The sequence below is a fragment of the Bos taurus genome, chromosome X (assembly GCF_002263795.3).
Source record: "Bos taurus isolate L1 Dominette 01449 registration number 42190680 breed Hereford chromosome X, ARS-UCD2.0, whole genome shotgun sequence".
Classification (NCBI taxonomy): Eukaryota; Metazoa; Chordata; class Mammalia; order Artiodactyla; family Bovidae; genus Bos; species Bos taurus.
In genome coordinates this window covers 98,298,877-98,321,200 of record NC_037357.1, presented here as the reverse complement: position 1 = coordinate 98,321,200, position 22,324 = coordinate 98,298,877, and the positions used below count along the sequence as shown (strand labels likewise).

Here is a 22,324-nt window from a genome sequence, read left to right as displayed (position 1 = left end):
GAGACTTAATCGTTCGATTCAGATATGTATTCTTTGTGCTCTGGTCCTTCAACAGACAGAATTTTGCCATGGTTGCCTTCAGTGTCACTTTGGTAATATAATTGTTTAGAGGAGAGAAGGTGGCTTTTATATATTGTTTACCAAAAAGAATTCCATTTTAAGCACTAAGGAACTCTGAAAAAAAAATGGTTACAAAATGTGTTTACTTAAATATTGTGAAATGAGGATGGAAATTCGCAGTTCAGAGTATTTGTCATCTGCTCATGACTAGCAGATGGCTGCCTCCTCCTCCTCCTCCTTTGCAAGCCGAGTGACTCACATCTTACAGGGTGTGCAAATTGAAATTTCGAAACTCTCCACAGAGTAGAGGTGGCAGTGCCATAACTCGACGCAGGAGAAGTGTGCCAGCCAGATGACTTTGCCAGCCAGCATGCTGCCAAAGACTTAACAAAATGTCTCTCTCATTGGAAAGAAAAGTGTTTGCCTGTCTCTCCGCACATGTTCAATGCAGCATTTCTGAAAGGATATAAGGTATGCTTCAGGCTGTGGGTGAGCCTGTCTGTTTTGCAAGGGAGTGCGTAGTCTACCATCCCAGAGTGAGGTAGTAATTGCTCCTACCAAGGTGAATCATACAAGATGGACTCACCTGTTTTGGCTTGTCAGCTCTAGGATGGTGGCAAGTCTGCCTCCAGCCATCAACAGAACAAAGTCTGAGCGATTATCACATGCTCCAATAAATGGAAGGTTAAATACAGTTTAGAAAGATACAAGTCATCTAAGTTCAAAGATTTTTTTTTCCCTCTTTTGTTTAATTAAGAGGAACTCTGGGTCTGCTATGCTTAACCAAAAAATGAGGGCTGTATTTTAGGTAATTATATTTGTTTTAAAAAAAATGGAGTCCTGCCAACTAGATGAACTAACAGCAAAACTGACTTTTAGTTACAGATCCCACTTCCCTTCATGCAGTAGCTAGTTACCAAACAGCCCCCTACCCAGCCCCGCTGCAATGAACTGCAGATGTCAATACTCTGGTATTCACATCTTTGTGTAGCCCCTTCCTTTCGAAGTCAGAGAGAGCCTTGTAGCTCCCACTGTGTCTCCTAGAATATCGGCTCTAGGAGAAGACAACTGTCACATAAGAAGTCTGACTACCCTGAGATTGCTTTACTTTGAGGAAGCTCAAGCTGTCACTTGAAGAACCTGTGTAGAGAGAGGAAAATGCCTGGTAAGCCCCTAGCTATTTCAGGCTTCTCAGCTGATAAGCCAGACATGTGACTAAAGAAGCCATGCTGGACATCCAGTTGAGGGGAGCCTTCAGATGACTGACTGCAACTGACTGCAACCACCTGGGAGAGCCCAACATCACCTAAATAAGCTCAGTCAACCCACAGGGCCATGAGAGATAATAATACATTTTTTAAAGCTACTGTTTTGCTGTTGTTTGTTAAGCAGCAATAGATATTACCCAAACACTTTATATTGAAAGAGTTAAATATGAAATTCTTGCAATTGCACTGACCTGGCTCTCTTTTTTTTCTCACCCAAGATAGTGTTTATGAGGAAGCCTCATAATCTCTATTTTTTTAAAATTTTCTTTTATTATGTTTTGTTAGTTTCAGGTGTACAGCAATGTGATTCAGTTACATAGGTTGTTGCAAGCACTTTTGATAAGATCTGATCCTCCAATATTTTCTAAGGGAACTTAGACACTAGTAATGTGATGAACATACAAGTGAAGACAGAAACAGAATGCCCTTAAGGGCTATATTACTTGGGGACATATTCTATTGAACTAAGAAGTAGGAGAAAACTTGCAAGTCATTCAGTACAACAGTAGAATTGTCATTCCTGGGGCTCTTATTCTTTGTTCATTATTGAGTACCAAGGAAAGTTATGACCAACCTGCTGCTGCTGCTGCTAAGTCGCTTCAGTCGTGTCCGACTCTGTGCGACCCCAGAGACAGCAGCCCACCAGGCTCCCCCATCCCTGGGATTCTCCAGGCAAGAACACTGGAGTGGGTTGCCATTTCCTTCTCCAATGCATGAAAATGAAAAGTGAAAGCAAAGTCGCTCAGTCATGTCCTACTCTTCGAGAACCCATGGATTGCAGCCCACCAGACTCCTTCATCCATAGAATTTTCCAGGCAAGAGTACTGGAGTGGGGTGCCATCGCCTTCTCCGATGACCAACCTAGATATCATTTTAAAAAGCAGAGACATTACTTTGCCAACAAAGGTCCATCTAGTCCAGGCTATGGTTTTTCCAGTAGTCATGTATAGATGTGAGAGTTGGACTGTGAAGAAAGCTGAGCACCAAAGAATTCATGCTTTTGAACTGTGGTGTTGGAGAAGACTCTTTAGAGTCCCTTGGACTGCAAGGAGATCCAACCAGTCCATTCTAAAGGAGATCAGATCTGGGTGTTCTTTTTAAGGAATGATGCTAAAGCTGAAACTCCAGTACTTTGGCCACCTCATGCGAAGAGTTGACTCTGATGCTGGGAGGGAGAAGGGGACGGCAGAGGATGAGATGGCTGGATGGCATCACCAACTCGATGGATGTGAGTCTGAGTGAACTCCGGGAGTTGGTGATGGACAGGGAGGCCTGGCATGCTGCGATTCATGGGGTCACAAAGAGTCGGACACGACTAAGCGACTGAACTGAACTGAGACACCTAAAACGTGTAAATAACTGGAGATGGATGAAAATGTCATGACAAGTTATTTAGAATAATGAAGAGAAGATGTTATCAAAGGAGATTAAAGGCTGTAAATTAGGAGAGCTTAACTGAACAATGGTTAAGGAATGGCAACATACAAGAATGTCAGTGCCAAAGAGAAAAGCCTATCTTAGTCATTTGTAGCTCTGGGTTAGAGCCAGTGAGGGAGGAGAAGAAAGAGGGACAGGGAGCAATGGAGTCGAGAGAGAGAAACAGGCTCAGGATTTAAAGTAGGACTTTTAGGTGAAAGTCTTTCCAGTCAACCACAACCAATGAAATTTAAGCAGAAAAATTTTAGTATAGCAGAAAAAAAAGTACCAGCATGCCTGTCCGGAGGTATTTGTTCAGCTACTTACAGTATAAACTTGGCGAGTCTCTTGTCCTCTCTGGGTCTCAGGAAGGCATGTTGTAACTTATAAAAGACTCTACAAAGGCAAAGTATTATATCAATTATAATAAAATGAGAAGTAGTACTTTATCATGCAATCTAAGTTCCTTTTCAACTATAAAAAACGTATGGTTCTATACTGTAGAAACAGGAAACAGTTGTAGAATTTAAAAACTAGATAATTAGGCTTATAGACTGGAGATATGGATAAAAAGCTTTGGTTGAGATTTCGTGTAGTATTTAAAGGAAAGCCAATATGTGGCAGATGCTAATAAAAATATTTGTGGGTTGACTGAATGAGCTATTCCTTGGACACCAAGGACAAAAATGGCTGAAAAAGCAGACACACCAAATATAAGTCTGTCTTTATCTCTTATTTTATGAATTTTTCTCACTTGGTTCTATTGCTTGGCAACACTGATATCAAAATTTCTAAGGAATATTTAGTATTGCTTCTCTATTCTCAAGATAAATAGGGAAGCAGGTATTTTTCCCAACTAATGTTAACTCAGTAATTTATAATTATTTTTATTTTTACATTTTTATTAAGGAAAATCACAAGCACATAGAGTAAATAGACTAGCCATCACCCAGATTCAGCAATTATCAACATTCTACAATTCTAGTTTTATTTATACCTCCATCATTTCTTACTCCCACTGGATTATATGTGGTTATTTGGGGCTTCCCACATGGCACTAGTGGTAAAAGAACCCTCCTGCCAATGCAGGAGACCCAAGAGACCTGGCTTCGATCCCTGGGTCCGGAAGATCCCCTGGAGGAGGAAATGGCAACCCACTCCAGTGTTCTTGCCTGGAAAATTCCATGGATAGGAGCCTGGTAGGCTACAGTCCATGGGGTCACAAAGAGTCAGACATTACTGAGCACACAGTCCCATCCATTTTTAAAATAGATTTCCCTCCATCTAATAAAACAAAATTTAGCATTCCATTTATCTTAGCCTAGTGTACTCATTTATGGGTGTTTTAATTTCCCATATTTTTAGTATATTGGTGAGTTGCAAAGAACTTCCCTAGGGTGCCATTTCTTCTGACTCTGGATTAAGTAGAATTGCACCCATTTTAGAAAAGCTTTCTGTGGATAAGTCCCCTTGTATTGTAAAGAGGATTTTCAGAGCTGTCCTATTTAAAAAGGGATCCATATCACTCAGATGTCTTGGTTACACCATTAAAACTCACTATAGCTGGTTAAGCAGAAAACGTATCTAACAACTTTGAGAAGTCTCTTTAGACCCTCTGAGAGATTAGAGACCCAGGCTTGAAGATATATGGGCAACACTCAAATGTCACTTCAGAATGGGAATCCAGAAAGGGATCCACCATTGCTGCCACTGGGCACAGACCTCACAGATTTCCCCACTGATCATGGACAATGAATGTTGAACTGCTGTTATTATTGTTCCTGAAAGCCATTGCCTCTGCCATCATCTTCAGAGAGTGGTCTCAACCCTGCCCACTTCCTCATATGTGTCTCTTTTAAACTGAAATCTCATTAAGTACACTTCATTGGTTTGAGTGTATTCATTGGCTGAGGTGTTTATACCCTAGTTTCCAGAAAGGCTGAAAGAGTGACTTTTGGAATTCTAGATCGGGAAAACCAGATGCATGAGGTGGGCTGATCCCCAAATTTAGGTATTCAAAAGATCTGACTGGCCACAAATTATGACATGTGTTTATTAAAGGAACTTTAAATTGAATGGTCTTTGAAGGAATTCCTAGACTATGAAAGGGATAATACCGTTGATGGACCTACATGTTAGAAACAATTTGTTCATTTCTTCTTGGGAAGGGGGAAATCATTATTCTTTTAACTTAAAAAAGAAAAGCCATATGCGCTGTTTTCTCTAGCTTTAATATCTTCTATCTTCTGGATTCTCTCCAAAATCTTCAAACCTCTTTCGTTTTAGAGGTCCCCAGTGTTCTGACTTGGAGAATCCCAGGGACAGGGGAGCATGGTGGTCTGTCATCTCTGGGGTCGCACAGAGTCAGACATGACTGAAGCAACTTAGCAGCAGCAGCAGTATTTCCTTCTGTTCTAAGCTTCCCCTACTCTACCACCTTAGAATTTTTCTAAAATACTTCTTATTCTAAGCCATTCTCTGACACTATATTTTCTTTGCTCTGCAATTTTCTCTCATTTAAAAAAAGTTTTCTACAGCATATATGCTTCCCTTTATAAGGAAGAATGTGTCTCAAGAGCTATAAAAAGACAATGTTAACTGATATACACTAACTCACTCCCCAGGAATTTCACAATTACAGGCATGTTGGGATACTTTTTCTAAGTGAATGTAGTAAGCCATCTATTTTCTACTGAAAAAAAAAGAAAGTAAAAAAGACAAATTAAGGAGGTAAGATATTTGCTCTTATAGACTTAGAAGATACTGTAAAACATCTATAATTCATATCAAACATCTTTTGTTTGACCTACATCTTCCATTACCTCCCTTTCTGTTACTTGCTGGAAGATCATACTCACTCTTTCAAATGGAATTTGGATAATAATTTTCCTTTCAAAAGACAAAAGAGCTTTACATTAGGTAAAGAAATACTGAAATGTGTTTATTATACATTATCCAAAATAAATATACCAAAGGTCACTTTTGAAAATGATTTTATGTGTAAAATAACTTATGCTAGCCTTCCCTGAGGGATATAAACTATAAAGCTAGCACAAAAACATTTCTCTCCAGTTAATTTTCTTCTGTGTGTCACTAAAATACCAAACTCAGCTACTTACATAATAACCACAAATAGAGTCACTTTAAATGTTTGAAACATTCAAGTTGTCCCCTCTTCCTTTAAGAAATATAATTTAATAGGCAATTCAGTGAAAATATACTACCCAAATGTTTGATGGCTTGAACTGAAATCAGCCATCAGGCAAAGCCTGTTTTATATTTAGATTTTTTGAGGGGTCAGGTTGGATTCTCTTTTTTTGTTGTTTTGCATCATAGAATGCAAATGAAACATTTAAGAGATAGAGGCCAAACTAAATGTCAATGTGAAATATGAAATAAGGTCAACTTTATTCTGATTAATCAACTCCTGGACTTGACTAAAACACAGAGTTTCATGATAGAAAGGGTTTGATTATTTTGCAGTCTTTGTTACTAGTTTAAAGGAAAAAAGTATTAAAATATTATTTATTTCCTTCCATAAAAAATGGTAAATGCTTACTCTGGAACAAACAAAAAAAATAAGATTTACAACCTCCAATAAACACTGACAGAGGTATGAAAGAGAAAAAGCAATTTAAAATTTAAAATAAGCAGTTTGTATTAATTTTCTATTTCTGTAAAACAAATGACCAGAGATTCAGAAACTTAACACAATAGGCATTTATTATCTTAAAGCTTCCATAAGTCAGGATCCTGGTCACCACTTATCTGGGCTCTCTGCTCAGGGTCTCACAAGGCCTACAATCAAGGTGTCAGCTAGGCAGTATTGTCATCATAGGCTTGACTGGGGAAGGATATCCTTTCAGGTTCCCTTAGGTTGTTGGAAGCAGTAATTTCCTTGAATGTAGAACTCACGGCAGCTTTCTTTTTCAAGGTCATTAGGAGAGTGGAGAGCTAGTTTGCTCAGAGGCTTCCGTATAAATTGGAAGGTAATCACAGGAGAGCTAACTCATTATCTTTGCAATATGCTGTGGGTTAGAAGCAAGTCACCAGTTCTGCCTGCTACTCAAGGGGAGGAGTGAGAACATGGGGGCCATAAGAACAACATAATACGGGGTAGAATTCCATTTCTACCACATCAGAAGCACAATTGAAACAAACACCAATGAACCCCAGGGCAGACGGTTTACCAGAGAGAATGCCCTTTGATTAACATACTTGTTGGTATTTATAACTATAAGATTAATAACCACAAGATTCCCGGGTATTTCAAGGATTTAAAGGTAACCTGTTGAAAGACTCTTGACTATGCAAAACCTAGCAGAGTACCCTGCCCTGCTGTGGCCTTGGCCAATTTTCAGCTCAGGCCACAGATGAGCTTCAGGAGTCCACCCTGTCCACAGTGTGTAGGATCACATATAAGTATACTGAGCACAGACAATCGTGTTTGTGACACTACTGATGAATTACTCCTACTCAGATCAATAGGTATTAAGACCCTTGAGGGACCTACAGAGTCTGTTCAGCCACTGCAAGCAGAGTCTTCCTTGAATGTCAGCAGTGAGTTTAGTCATCTCATGAGGAGAATCAAGCAGAAGTGAGGTTAAGCACTCTTCAGGTGAGAGAAAAATAATATGGTGAGTAGTAAAATAAGGAAATGAAGGGCTGCACTTCCCCCTTTTGAAAGCTTACTTCGGCTCCAAGTCTTCAGTTCAAAGGCTGTGTAGCCTGTATGCATTCTCTTTAGCACATGTTCATTTACAAAACCAGGATTATGGAGCAAAACTAATGTGGGAACTGAGGATAATATACACTTTAGATATTTTCCACATTGTGGAAAGAAGAAATAAACTATACTCTTGTGTTAGTTTGGATTCTCTGAGAAGCAGATGCTGAAATAAAGTTAGGAGGGCAAAAGGTTTATTGGGAAGAAACACCCTCGAGGAAACAGGATTTGGAAAGGAATGCTGCATCTGCCACAATTCCATATGGCCTATGGAGGTCACAGATTTGACCTTTAGTTAAAAAAAAAATCAAGAAAGTTTCTGGTTTTGTGGGATTCGGGCCCTGTTTACAACAAGGAGGACTATTTCACAGAACCTCAGGGGTTTAAGCAAATTCTCAGAGGTTGTCCATTTCAACTCTTCATCTTTAGACAGGAATGCAGTGAATCATTCTGATGGTAAGGGGTGGCGGGGGGACTTTCCCATCTCTGAGAAGGTCCAGGTAGGTGGTTTTAGAAATCTCTTGTTTGGCTAGTTCATTAAGAGGTTGCAGACATTTGAAAATTTCTAAGTGAATCCTCCAGGTCTACTCCAGGTTAGGAGCAAGGCAGTATTTTCTTGTGGTTCCTTTTCTTTTGCTAGTCCCTCATAGGTTGGGACTTAGGTATCCTCTACTATTATCCTCTTCTTATTGTAAACAGTTTCCCAAAGAGAACTCATCCACTGCCATGGTTTCAATTTTTATCTGTAGAGTTGTCGTTCTCAACTAGGGGCTATTTTGCCTCACAGGGGACTTCTGGCACTGTCTGAAGACGTTTTGGTTGCTATGATTGGGGAAGTGCTACTGGTATTTAGAGGACATAGACAATGGATGCTATTAAATATCCTACAGTCCGCACAACAAAGAATCGTACCGCACAGATTTCCAACAGTGCCAAGGTTGAGAACCCCTGCTGTATAGAGATGATTCCAACTCCAGATCTCCTACCCAGGTTTCACTTGCAAGCTCTACATGGCAAGATGAAGAATTTTTGACTGATTTTCTAAATAAAGTTAAAAGCAAGACCACCAGATAAAGAGATGCAGGGGAGCAGAGCTGACCCACAGGAACAGTCACAGTGCCCACCTAGGGTGCACAGTATTTTAGGTGCCCTCGAAAACATTTTAACTTCTTTTGAAATCAGGAGGAAGCAAATGAATATGACAACAATGAATATATAGTAATGGATTAACCTATACCAACTCAGTGGTAAAGCATAATTTTTAGGGTTTTTTGGAGGAAGAGATTCATGAAGGCAAAAGTGTCTAGGCCATGAAAATCATAATACAGTCCTTTCAGGGAGGAGAAGGAGGCATAGGAAATGTGGAGAGTGGGTAGAGTGTGAAACATTATTGTGGGCAGTGGGAAAGCAGCTTTAGGGGGAAAAAATGTATGAGTTTTGGTAAGACTACTGGGTGTTATTAAGTGCCCACTTGCAGTTGGTATTCATCAATTTATAGGCATACTGATTTGTCTAGTGCTGGAATTCTCTAGCCAAGCTCAGCTGCATGGACACAGCAGAAAGCAGGCAAATGTTTGGGATGTTCTAGCGCTGGCCATTTGGAGTAAAGGAGATCAGAGACTTTGCAAGAGAATTTATAGAATAATGAAGTGAGGGAGTGAAACTGGACAAAGAGTGAAGTAATAACAGAATGGACACTTTGGATTGAGATTAAAAAGTCAATGAATTAGAGACTCCACTCAGAATGAAAAAACTAACACATGTGTTCTGATTTGTGAGATTTGGGGAAGATAGCATGTGTCCAAATATCTACTCTGGTATATGACAAAAGCTAGAAAATTTGACAACATAGATTTTGTTACTCTAGGAGTTGCTAGAGTCATTTTGTCAATTTGTCAAACTTGCCAATTTCTCAAGTTCTCTGTTAAAATGCAGACATTATTGAGAAAGGGAAAAAAATTATACTCTTAGTTAGCACCTCAGCTTATAACTAGTTATAATTGAGACCAATAGGGAATAGAACCTTGAATGTGGAACTAGGAAGCACACCAAGTCAAATAAAGATCTATTTGCCAAAAATCAGTTCAGCTTGTAGAGTGGCCAACATGACAAATTGCCAGTTGCAGTAGTATTGATTCACCAAAAAATGATTTCTGTTTATTAGTATAAAATTTGTAGCAATCTATGTCGAATGAGACAGTTCACCAACCACTGAAGATTTTCTAAAGCTTAATTTCAGTTAATGTAGTTTAGCTTGGGTTTCACTTTTAATTTGCTGCAGCCACAGGGATTTTACCATAGAATTATCAATCTCAGTTGAAGCTCATTTTCTTGGGTGATTCACATTTCAGAAATTGAGCACTTTTCATCTGCTTTTTGGGAGACAGTTATCCAAGGCTCTCTCAGGTTTCTGTACATCTTGTAAGCAAGATAAGCATCTTGTAAGCAAGACAAGACTGTCTTTGTTCTGATTTGTCTTTTCAAGGATATTTGTATAGTGAACAGTGTCTCCCTCCTAAGCAAAGGACAAGGATGTTTACTTTCCATTTCAAAAGATTCGGGTTCCCTAAGCTCAGAATTCTTCTCTTGTAATACAGCTCTGTGTGGGTGTGTGGGGGGATATCATCTGGCCATCTACCCATCACTTTTGGGAATTGGGGCTCAGGGAACCTGCACCAATGTGCTGATAATCTAGCTTCTGCTGTTTCTTTGAGTAATAAATTTCACTTCACTTCTGACCTAGGAGTCTCCTGTCTTATGTTGGCACCCATGGAACTGTGTCAGACTGAGTTTTTAGATAAGTGGAGTGAAATCTGAGACACTTTGCAGTTCTTGACACTGCCCAAAACTCGTGCAAAATATTCATTTTTATCAAGTCTGTTTAACAAGTCTGAATTAAAATAATTGCAAAATACTATGAGCTGAATTAAAAATACATTGGATGAGCAAATCCTTCTACCTTGGTTCTGAAATCCTTGGTATTTGAGATATGAGCAACACTTGTAATTTGAAATACACAAGTAATTCTCAGTTTAAAAGGTCATATATCCAAAGTATTGAAAAATCTAGAATTCATTGAACTTTACCTATCCATGATGAAAGGCAGGCACAAAACATCTGCAGAAAAACTAGATTCAGTGAAATCTTTATGCTGGTAAGCTAAACTGCACAAAAATCTCCAAAAGCTGCTACAAACATCCCAGCCAATTTGGACTGCTATAAATGTAAATGGTTAAATGAATCAGTTTTTAAAATAATTTGATAAATTTAGCAAATTTTTCATTCATTGAGTTGGCCTAGGGGAAAGGGAGGGGTCAGAAGACTTGGGGAGGTGTGGGAGGCACCAAGGCAGGTGTCCCCAACCGCATGGTTTAAACAAGAACACTAGCCTGTGGCCAAGGGAATCTTCATAGGTAGATAAGAACTAATATTATTTGGCCTTTCTCCACAGAAGTTGGTACGAGATAATTGCTCCATCAGACTGAAACAATCACATCTAATAAAAGCTCTAGTGATTAAGAGCTGATGTTTTAGTGACCTAGGTTCAAGATGTGGCTTTTACAATTTTACCTAATCACTTAGAACCTCAATTTCTACATCTTAAAAGTAGATATAATCGTTAACATTTGTTTCTCAAGGATATTGTGAGAATTAATTGAAATATGCATTTAAATTGCTTAGCATGAGATCCACCATATAGGAAGTGCTTAATAGTCATAGTGTGAGATATTAGTAAAAATTAATTTTTTATATTGGAATTTCAAAGCATTTTTATCAAATATACTTATTTCCTTGCTTACTTTTGTGTTTTAGTAACTTTTTCTTTAAACATTTAAGGGGGAAAGGCACAAAGATATAGCACTTTCTAAAGAGCATATTGGGTGAGATGGATGTATTTTAGAGAATCCAGATACTGCATCCCACTTTAGATTTTGGCAGAACAGCAAACGAATTTTGCAAAGACTCTGTCCTTTAATTATTACACAACTATGTATTAAAAGGAATTTAATCCATGTGGTATTTTTGATCAATTTGCAATTAATTAATAAAACTATGGTGTTGTAAAAAGTATTTGATGTTCAAGCAGTTATTTACCTCCTACTTTCTTTATAAGTTACCCTTTCCTTTTGGAGGTTTACTTTTGGAAGTTGGGTGACATGGCAATTAATGTTCACCTAAGATAAGTCTACTGTACTTTGAATACTTAGTGCTGCAGAGTCAGGTAAATACCATGACTCAGTATCCCTAGAGGTAGAATTATTGTCTTTATTGTCAAACAGACAACTTTTGAAGAGAGATTACCTTAAGCGGAATCCTGCTACCTTCTCCTAGATGGAAATTGGTGAAAACTGGGGTAAGTCTGGGTACTACTACTATTTCAATGACTAGTGTTACTGGCTACAATTTATTGAGCACCTACTATGTGATAAACACCTAATTTACATTTACTTATGATTTAATTCTTGTAACAGCCCTATAATGTAAACATTACTACATTTTTGCTGATGAGGAGACAGGCTTAGAGTTTAAGGAACTTGGTCAGGATTATTCAGCTTATAAGTGACAGAGCAAGATGCCACTGAACCCTTAGTCCATCATTTGCTGCTTCATTTGGGCCTGAAAAAACTTTGATCTGAGATTAACAGTGTTCTGGATATATCCCAGGAGTGGTCTGAGTTAAACAAGCATGAACCAGAGTGGGGTAGGGACTGGTCCCACTCAGGTGGGAAGGGGAAAGAAAGCAAGATATTGAAAGAAGAAGGTGTGTTGTAAGATACTAAGGAAATTAACTATGTGGGTTGATGTGCAGGGCCCAGATTTAAGATTTGTGTCTGATGATTGATCAGCTATATATGTGAGTGTGATGTTCTGAATGGGTCCAAAATTTATTATAGGAGTGGTTAACTGTAACTCCATTAACAGAGAAAAGATGGTGGAGGAGCAGCAATTCATAGTAGTGGCAGCTTTCTGACCATAATGCAATTAATTTAGGAATCATTTTCAGGAAGATAACTACACATAATCTTTTAAAAAATTGTTTGGAAACTAACAAATATAGTTCACAGTAACTATTGGTCAATAAAGAAATCATAATGAAAATTAGAAAATATTTAAAACTGAATAATAACTGAAATTTTGCACATCAAAACTTAGATGCCAATAGAACTTTATTTAAAAACCAGAAAAAACTTAGATGCACATAAAGCTATATGTAAAGTAACATTTGGGGCTTCCCCAGTGGCTCAGCAGTAAAGAATCTGCTTTCAATGCAGGAGATGCAGGAGACACAGGTTCAATCCCTGGATTGGGAAGACCTCTGGCAGAAGGCACGGCAACCCACTCCAGCATTCTTGCCTAGAGAATCCCATGGACAGAGGAACATGGTGGGCTATAGTTTAAAGGATCACAAAGAGTCAGACATGACTAAAGTGACTGAGCACGTACTCATGCAAAGTAACATTTAGACCTTTAAATGCATATGTTAAAAAAGAAGCCTGAAACTGATCTCAGTAAAATAAAAATAAATTGTAAAATGGGAAAAATTAAAAACAAGAAAAAAATGAATGAAGTAGAAAAAATACAGAAATCAACAAAATGAAAAAAGGCTCCTTTGAAAAGACAAATAAAATATATAGACCTCTGATAAGACTGTGTAAGAAATCAAGGAGATAAGGAACAAATAATCAATCCTATGAACATATGAGATATTTACTTCAATGTATGAAGCAAACATTGGTAGAACTGAAGGGCTAAACAGACAAAACCACAGTTATAGCTAGAAACTTCAAACGTCCTCTCTTAACAACTATAAAACAACTAGATGAAAATCAGCAAGGATATAGAACTCAATCATACCACTGACCAACAGAATCTAATTCACATTTATAGAATATTTCATCCCAAAACAGTAAAACACACATTATTTTCAACTGCCTATGAAATATTCCTCAACAAAAACCATATTCCAACTCATAAAACAAGCCTCAACAAAATTTTAAGTTGAAATTATACAGTGTATTTTCTCTGATCATAATGGAATCACACTAAAAATCAATAATAGAAAGATATCAGGAAAATCTCCAAACACTTTGAAATTAAACAAAACACTTTCTAATAACTCATGGGTTAAAGAGGAAATCTGTATACCTGTGGTGGATTCATTTAGATATTTGGCAAAACTAATACAATATTGTAAAGTTTAAAAATAAAATAAAACTAAAAAAAAAGAAAATATGACATCAAAATATGTATGATGCAACTAAAGTAGTGCTGAGAGGGAAATTTATAGCATTAATGCTTGCATTAGAAAGGAAGAAAAGTCTCAAATCAGTAAGTCTGTACCTCAAGAAACTAGAAAAAGAAGAGCAAAATAAAGCAAAACAAGTGGAAGAAAGAAAATAATACAGATAGCAGAACTCAATGAAATGAAAAACAAGAAAACAAATGAGAAAATCAATGAAACAAAAAGATGTTTCTTTGAAAGATCAATAAAACTGACAAACACTAAGAGATACAAAAATAAAGAGAGAGAAGACTCAATCACCAAAAATAGAAATAAAATTGGATATCACCTGCAGTCATTAATAAGGATAAGAGACTATTACAAACAACTTCATACACATAAATTCAACAACTTAGATGAAATAGACCAATTTCTCAAAAACCATAAATGATCCAAATTCAGCCAATGTGAAATGGATCATCTGAGTGGCTCTACAACAATTAAAGAAGTTGAATTTATAATTTGAAAATTTCCTCTCAAAGAAATCTCTTGGTTCAAATGTTTCCACTAAAGAACTTTACCCAACAATTAAATAATTAACACCAATTTTTACATAATCTCTTCCAGAAAATAGAAGAGGAAGAAATGCCTTGTAATACATTTAATGTGGTGAGTATTACCCTGATATTAAAACCATACAAATCAATTCAAAAAGAAACTATGGACCCTTATCTCTCATGAACTTAAGCACAAAAATTCTCAAGAAAGTATTTTTAAATTGAATCCAGAAATATCTAAAAAGAATTGCTACATCATAGCTATGTTAATGTTCTATTGCTGCTGCAACAAATTACTGCAAATGTAATTGTTTAAGCAACATATATTACTTTATAGTTCTGTAGGTTAGAAATCCAACATGGATCTCACTGAGCTAAAACCAAGGCATTGGTTGTGTTACTTTTTGGAAACTTTAAGAGACATGCTGTTTCCCTGTCTTTTTCAGTTTTCAAGTGCTACCAACATTCCCTGGGACATGACCCCTCCCTTCATCTTCAAGGCCAGCAATATTGCATCTCTCTAAGCATTCTTGGTAGTCAAATCTTCTGATCACAGCTGGGAAAAGTTCTCTTCTTCGTTTAAGAATTCAGGTGACTAGATTGGGCACACACTATCAATGATGATCTTATCTCACAGTCCTTAACCTTAATCTCATCTGCACAGTCAGTCCCGTCTGCCATATAAGTAGCATATTTATGGTTTCATGAAGATTAGATTGAGGGCATCTTTGGGGCCAGTATTCTGCCTACCTTAGCTCCCAAGTAGGACTTATTTCATGTATGGCAATCATTGTAATCCACTATATCAACAGGCCAAAGAAGAAAAATCACATGATCATATCAGGAAGGGTGTTGGACAAAATTCAATACCCATTCATGATTTTTAAAAAAGAAATCTTAGTGTTGCAGTCCATTCTGGCTGCTATAACAAAATACTAGAGACTGGGTGGCTTATAAGCAACATTTCTGGAGGCTAGGAAGTCCAAGATCAAGGCACCAGTATAATCGGAGGAGGGGGGCTCTCATGCTGGTTCATAGCTGGTGTTTTCACATAGTAGAAGGGATGAGGGTTCTCTGAGGTGTCTCGTTTAGAAAGCACTATTTCCATTCAAGAGAGCTCTACCTCATGATTGAACCACCTCCCAAAGGCCCACATCCTAATAGCATCATCTTTGGGGATTAGGATTTTAACTAAGAATTTTGGAAAGACACAAATCATTTAGATCACAACACTTAGCAGACTAGAACTAAGTGGGAATGCCCTTGAGGTGCTAAGGAGCATCTATAGAACACAGGTAATCTCATACTAAAGAGTGAAAGGTTGAATAATATATCCTTAAGATCAGGAACCAGATAAGGGTGCCCATTCTCATCGCTTATATTTGATACAGTATTGGATGTCTTAGGCAGTACAATACAGCAAGAAAGGGATATAATAAAAAGATTCATATTCAGAACATGTAACTCCTGCAAATGAATAAAAATCAAACCACCGAGAAAATGTTTATTATTTTCTTTACAAGAGAGCAAATACAAATGGCCAAATAACATAAGAAAAGGAGCTTATCATTAGTGATCAGGGAAAACCATAATGGAATACCAATGCAGAAACTCTATAGCTGCAAAATTTATGAAGTCTGACAACATCAAGCATTGGTGAGGTTGTGCTAAAATAGAAAATTTCATACACTGGTTATGGGAGTGTAAATTTGTGTAATCACTTTGCCAAAGTGTTTGGCATTCTCTAATAAGGTTGAAAATATATACTTTAATCTCAGACACTTGTATACCAGGTTATATGTTCAAGAGTAGTCATGCAGTTTTTGTAATAGCACAATTTGAAAAAAAATTGATTTATCAATGTAAAGGATTTTTGTAGGATGTTCATACAATGGAATCTTATTAAGTAATTTCAAAATCAACAAAGTATGCAAAATTACATATTTCTTCTTATATGCTGAGAGAAAGAAATTTTACAAAATAATTCACAATACAGTAATTCAATTTTATGAGATTCAAACAGGACCTGGATAGTGCTTTACAATTATTTGTCAAACTGTATACATTTTAATGGAATTTTCTATATGTATGTTTTATTTCACAGTACTTAAAAATAATACAATAAATTAAAATTTACAATTTCACAATAATAAAATATATTCAAAGAATACCTATATACATCCAAGTCAAAAGGTTTTAAAAATATTGGAGTAACCCAAAGCAGAACAAAAACTAGTAAAGATAAAAGCAAAAATCAGGTGACATCTTCAAGATGGTAGCGTAGGAGACCCCAAACTTCATCCGCCCATCAAGATCAGTAATTAGCTATCCATGAACAAAAACCAAACAACAAAAAGCAGCTCTGCGAGTGCTCTGAAGTCTACTAAAATCTACTTCAGCAATGGAGTGGAACCAAAAAATGTGAAAATAACCACACAAAAAGGGAAGGAAGACAGCTGCATTTTGCCTGCATCATCCCATCTCACAGCCCACTGGCACTGTTCAGCACCCAGAGGAAATTCCCAGCTAAAAAGAGTTCTCCCAGGGGAAGAAGAGTGGCGTGAACGAGCAGCTTTCCGAGCCCATCAGTGCACTGCACAGTTTCCACTTCAGTTTCAACCATCCCAGAGACTGACAAAGCAGAGATGCACAAAGACGGCAAGGAACAAGAACTAAAAGCAAGGACTACCGGTCGTAGTCACAGTGGGAGCAATTGTGGCTCCCAGTGACCTGCTCTGTAGACAAACCCAGGAGCTTTTGCCACCGAAAAAAAACTAAGGGTCAGCACAGCTGCAACAGATCCCCTGCTGATTACACTCACTTTGCCCCATGGCTTTTTGCATTCCCTGATGCCCCCTGCCTGAGTCCCACCCCTCCCTCCTCCTTCCTCCTGCTCCCTGCATCTTCCAGAGTCCAGGAACTCTGCAACTGTACTAGAGAAAGACACCAGTCTTGACCCTTGGGGCTGACCCACACTACTATGCACTTACTCGAGGCTAGACCCTCCGCTGTACACCACCTGCCTCCACGTCTGATACCCTTCCCTGGCCTCCACTTCTGTGCTACACACCTAGAGGGAGACTCACAGCCGTGGGAGAGCATGCCAACAGCCAGGGTCCCTGCTGCAGCTTGAGGACTGGGATCAGGCCCTATCTTTTACCACGGACGTGCAACACTGTGTTACCTGTAGCTAGTCCCTCCACCCATGCACCTGCATGCCTTTGGCACAAACCCCATCAGCAGCCTCCACTGCTGTACACCTTTAGCAAGACCCAGAAGCCATAGTAGTGCACACCAACAACCAGGACCCCTGCAGCTTCCAGTGCTGCCTGCCCTGGTACTCATTACTACCTTTGTGTTTGAAACTGACCCTTCGCACTCACAGGCACCTACAGCTGGCACCTTCAGCCAAGCATGTGCATACCACCAGCTCTAGCTATTTCCACTGCCTGTCCTGGTCCCTAGTTGCTGAACCTGGAGGCACTGATAAGGACTCCAGCAGCCCTTAAAGGCTCTATGGATCCCTTGCAGGGCTTTCCAAGTGAAAGTGAAAGTCACTCAGTCGTGTCCAACTCTGTGAGCTCATGGTCTGTAGCCTGCCAGGCTCCTCTGTCCATGGAACTCTACAGGCAAGAATACTGGAGTGGGTTGCCATTCCCTTCTTCATGGAATCTTCCTAACCCAGGGATTGAACCCCGGTCTCCCGCATTGCTGGCAGATTCTTTACCATCTGAGCCACTAGGGAAGCCCAAGAATACTGGAAGTGGGTAGCCTATCCCTTCTCCAGGGGAACTTCCTGACCCAGGAATCAAACCAGGGTCTCCTACATTGCAGGCAGATTCTTTACCAGCTGAGCTATCAGGGAAGTTGTTGATGCAGTGGACTCTAAAAGTCTGAGCTGATGAGCCCTCACATTCCCCCAGACCCAATGCTACCTCATGCCCCTGTACTTGGGCCCAGTATCGCTAGACCTGGGATCACAGCATGCTCCAGCATGCCCTACCTTCAGGTGACAGTCTTCCTGCTGTGAAATCAGTCTAGAAAGTCTGGAGAAAATGACTGCTTCTTTAAATGTTCAGACACCTCCACCAAGCTATGGGGATCACAGAGAATCAGGGAAACATGACTACCAAGGGAACATAGTAAACTTCCAGTAACTGATCTCAAACAATGGAGATCCAGGAATTTCCTGACAAAATATTCAAAATAACTTTGCTAAAGATGCTCAGAGACCTGCAAGAGAACACAGATAAACCCAAATTACCTCAATCTGTTGGAAACTAAAGAGACCAAATGTGATAGTTAATTATATGTGTCAGCTTGGCTGGACTATGGTGCTCAGATATTTGGTCAAACATTATTCTCGATGTTCCTGTGAAAGTATTTTTTGGATGAACTTAATGTTTAAACCAGTGGACTTTGAGTAAAGCAGATTACTCTCCATAATTGGGCATCATCCAGTCAGTTGAGACCTTAATAGAACAAAGACTGACTTCTCCCTAGCAAGGAGGAATTCTGCAAGCAGACTTCGTTTGGCCTCCAACTATGACTCTTCCCTGAGTCTCCAGCCTGCCAGCCTACCTTGTTAGTCGCTGAATTATTAATTTCCAACAGACTTGAGTTAGTTTGGGTTTATCTGTGTTCTCTTGTAGCTCTCTGAGCATCTTTAGAGTGTATTGAATACACAGCCTCCCAGGGTGTCTACTGTTAAAGTGAGGACATTGATTGGGAAGGAATTCCTGAAAATTGGAATGAGGGTATATAGGATGTCTTGACAAGGCTGGAGACACTGGACCCCTAAATTTAAATGAGCTTTCTTTACCAAAGGAAGTAGCCTTTCCATCTCCAGCTAAGGAGATTAACTTTGCATTGTCTAAGGAACTGTAATGGCCTTTACTGAAGTACTTGCCTCACAAGACACTGCTGAGTCTTTTCAGTAGTCTCTTCCCAAACGCTTCTTTATTTCTTGACCTATAATTAGACTCAAGTTACAGGCAGCTCCTAACGATAAGGTCTTCAAAAAAATAAAGGGTGTATATGACAAACCCACAACTAGCATCATACTAAACGGTGAAAACTTGAAAGCTTTTCTTCTATGGTTGGGAACAAGAATGCCCACTCTTACCACTTATAGTCAATGTAGTACTGAAAGCCTTGGCCAGAGCAATTACACAAGAAAAAAAGGCTTCCAAATCAGAAAGAAAGAAGTTAAATTTGTAGATGACATAATCTTATAGAGAGAAAACACTAAAAACCCATTAGAACTAATAAATGAATTCAGTAATTCAGTTTCTGGATACAAAGTCAACATATAAAGATCATTCATGTTTCTATACACTGCTGCTGCTGCTGCTAAGTCACTTCAGTCATGTCCAACTCTGTGCGACCCCAGAGATGGCAGCCTACTAGGCTCTTCTGTCCCTGGGATTCGTGATCTCCAGGCAAGAGTACTGGAGTGGGGTGCCATTGCCTTCTCCGTTCTATACACTAACAATGATCTATTTGAAAAAGAAATTAAGAAAACACCTTCATTTACAGTTTCACTGAAAATAGTAAAATACTTGGGAATAAATTGAATGAGGTGAAAGATCTCTATACTGAAAACTAAAACTTTGATGAAAGAAATTGAGGAAGGCACAAAGAAATGGAAATATATCCCATGTTTATGAATTAGAAAGTTGATATTGTTAAAATAGCTACACTACCCAAAGTAATCTACAGATTCAATGCAATCTCTGTGAAAGTTCCAATGCTATTTTCCACAGAAATAGAAAAAAAATAAAAGTCCTAAAATTCATATGGAACCACAAAAGACCTTCAATAGCCAAAGCAATCATGAGAAAGAACAAAATTGGAGGCATCACACTTTTGATTTTGGATTATATTACAAAGCAATAGTAGCCAAAACAGTATGTGTGGTACTTGTACAAAAATAGACACAGAGACCAATGGCATAGACTAGCAAACCCAGAAATAAACCAACACATATATGGTCAACTAATCTTTGACAAAGGTGCCAAAACATACAATGTGGAAAAGACAGCCTCTTCAATAAATGGTATTGAAACACACCCAAAATGGAATATTCAGTTCAGTTCAGTTGCTCAGTCGTGTCCGACTCTTTGTGACCCCATAAATCGCAGCACGCCAGGCCTCACTGGAAAAACTGGATATTCACTATGAAAGAATGAAATTGAATCCTTATATTATACTATATGCAAAATCTATTTGAAATGTATTGAAGACTTAAACATAAGACTTGAAACTATAAGACTCCTACAGAAAACATAGACAAAGAGCCTTTTGACACTGGTCTTGGCAATTATTTTTGGGACATAACACCAAAAGCACAAGCAACAAAAGCAAAAATAAACAAGTAAGACTATATCAAACTAAAAAGCTTTTGCACAGCAAAATAGACAATCAACAGAGTGAAAAGGCAACTTATGTAAAAGGGAGAAAATATTTGCAAACCATATATCTACTAAGGGATTAGTATCCAAAATATATGAGGAACTCATACAACTCAAGAACAAAAAAAGAAAAAAACAAACTGATTTTAAAATAGGCAAAGGATTTATCTCTGGGCTTTCTATTTTGTTCCATTAAGCCCACAGATAAATCCACGCACATATGGACACCTTATCTTTGACAAAGGAGGCAAGAATATACAATGGATTAAAGACAATCTCTTTAACAAGTGGTGCTGGGAAAACTGGTCAACCACTTGTAAAAGAATGAAACTAGAACACTTTCTAACACCATACACAAAAATAAACTCAAAATGGATTAAAGATCTAAACATAAGACCAGAAACTATAAAACTCCTAGAGGAGAACATAGGCAAAACACTCTCCGACATACATCACAGCAGGATCCTCTATGACCCACCTCCCAGAATAGTGGAAATAAAAGCAAAAATAAACAAATGGGACCTAATTAACCTTAAAAGCTTCTGCACATCAAAGGAAACTATCAGCAAGGTGAAAAGACAGCCTTCAGAATGGGAGAAAATAATAGCAAATGAAGCAACTGACAAACAACTAATCTTAAAAATATACAAGCAACTCCTACAGCTCAACTCCAGAAAAATAAATGACCCAATCAAAAAATGGGCCAAAGAACTAAATAGACATTTCTCCAAAGAAGACATACAGATGGCTAACAAACACATGAAAAGATGCTCAACATCACTCATTATCAGAGAAATGCAAATCAAGACCACTATGAGGTACCATTTCACACCAGTCAGAATGGCTGCGATCCAAAAGTCTACAAATAATAAATGTTGGAGAGGGTGTGGAGAAAAGGGAACCCTCTTACACTGTTGGTGGGAATGCAAACTAATACAGCCACTATGGAGAACAGAGTGGAGATTCCTTAAAAAACTGGAAATAGAACTGCCTTATGATCTAGCAATCCCACTGCTGGGCATACACACTGAGGAAACCAGAAGGGAAAGAGACACGTGTACCCCAATGTTCATTGCAGCACTGTTTATAATAGCCAGGACATGGAAGCAACCTAGATGTCCATCAGCAGATGAATGGATAAGAAAGCTGTGGTACATATACACAATGGAGTATTACTCAGCCATTAAAAAGAATTCATTTGAATCAGTTCTAATGAGGTGGATGAAACTGGAGCCTATTATACAGAGTGAAGTAAACCAGAAGGAAAAACACCAATACAGTATACTAACGCATATATATGGAATTTAGAAAGATGGTAACAATAACCCTGTGTACGAGACAGCAAAAGAGACACTGATGTATGGAACAATCTTATGGACTCTGTGGGAGAGGGAGAGGGTGGGAAGATTTGGGAGAATGGCATTGAAACATGTAAAATATCATGTATGAAATGAGAAACCAGTCCAGGTTCAATGCAGGATACTGGATGCTTGGGGCTAGTGCACTGGGACGACCCAGAGGGATGGTATGGGGAGGCAGGAGGGAGGAGGGTTCAGGATGGGGAGCACATGTATACCTGTGATGGATTCATTTTGATATTTGGCAAAACTAATACAATTATGTAAAGTTTAAAAATAAAATAAAATTATATAAAAAAAAAA

At 38.4% G+C, this 22,324-nt stretch overlaps 2 long non-coding RNA genes across 2 annotated transcripts in view; one reads left to right on the top strand and one right to left on the bottom strand.

The window, feature by feature from the left end:
• LOC132344330 (uncharacterized) overlaps positions 1 to 22,324 on the bottom strand; it is a 75,434-nt gene that overhangs the window by 2,458 nt on the left and 50,652 nt on the right. The window contains exon 2 of the long non-coding RNA XR_009493586.1: positions 3,072 to 3,140. This is a non-coding gene — a long non-coding RNA (uncharacterized lncRNA). The remainder of the gene's footprint in view (positions 1 to 3,071; positions 3,141 to 22,324) is intronic.
• LOC112445108 (uncharacterized) lies at positions 130 to 21,329 on the top strand. The gene is made up of 5 exons (XR_009493585.1): positions 130 to 531; positions 11,751 to 11,824; positions 12,744 to 12,854; positions 14,321 to 14,362; positions 14,697 to 21,329. It is a non-coding gene; the product is annotated as an uncharacterized lncRNA (long non-coding RNA).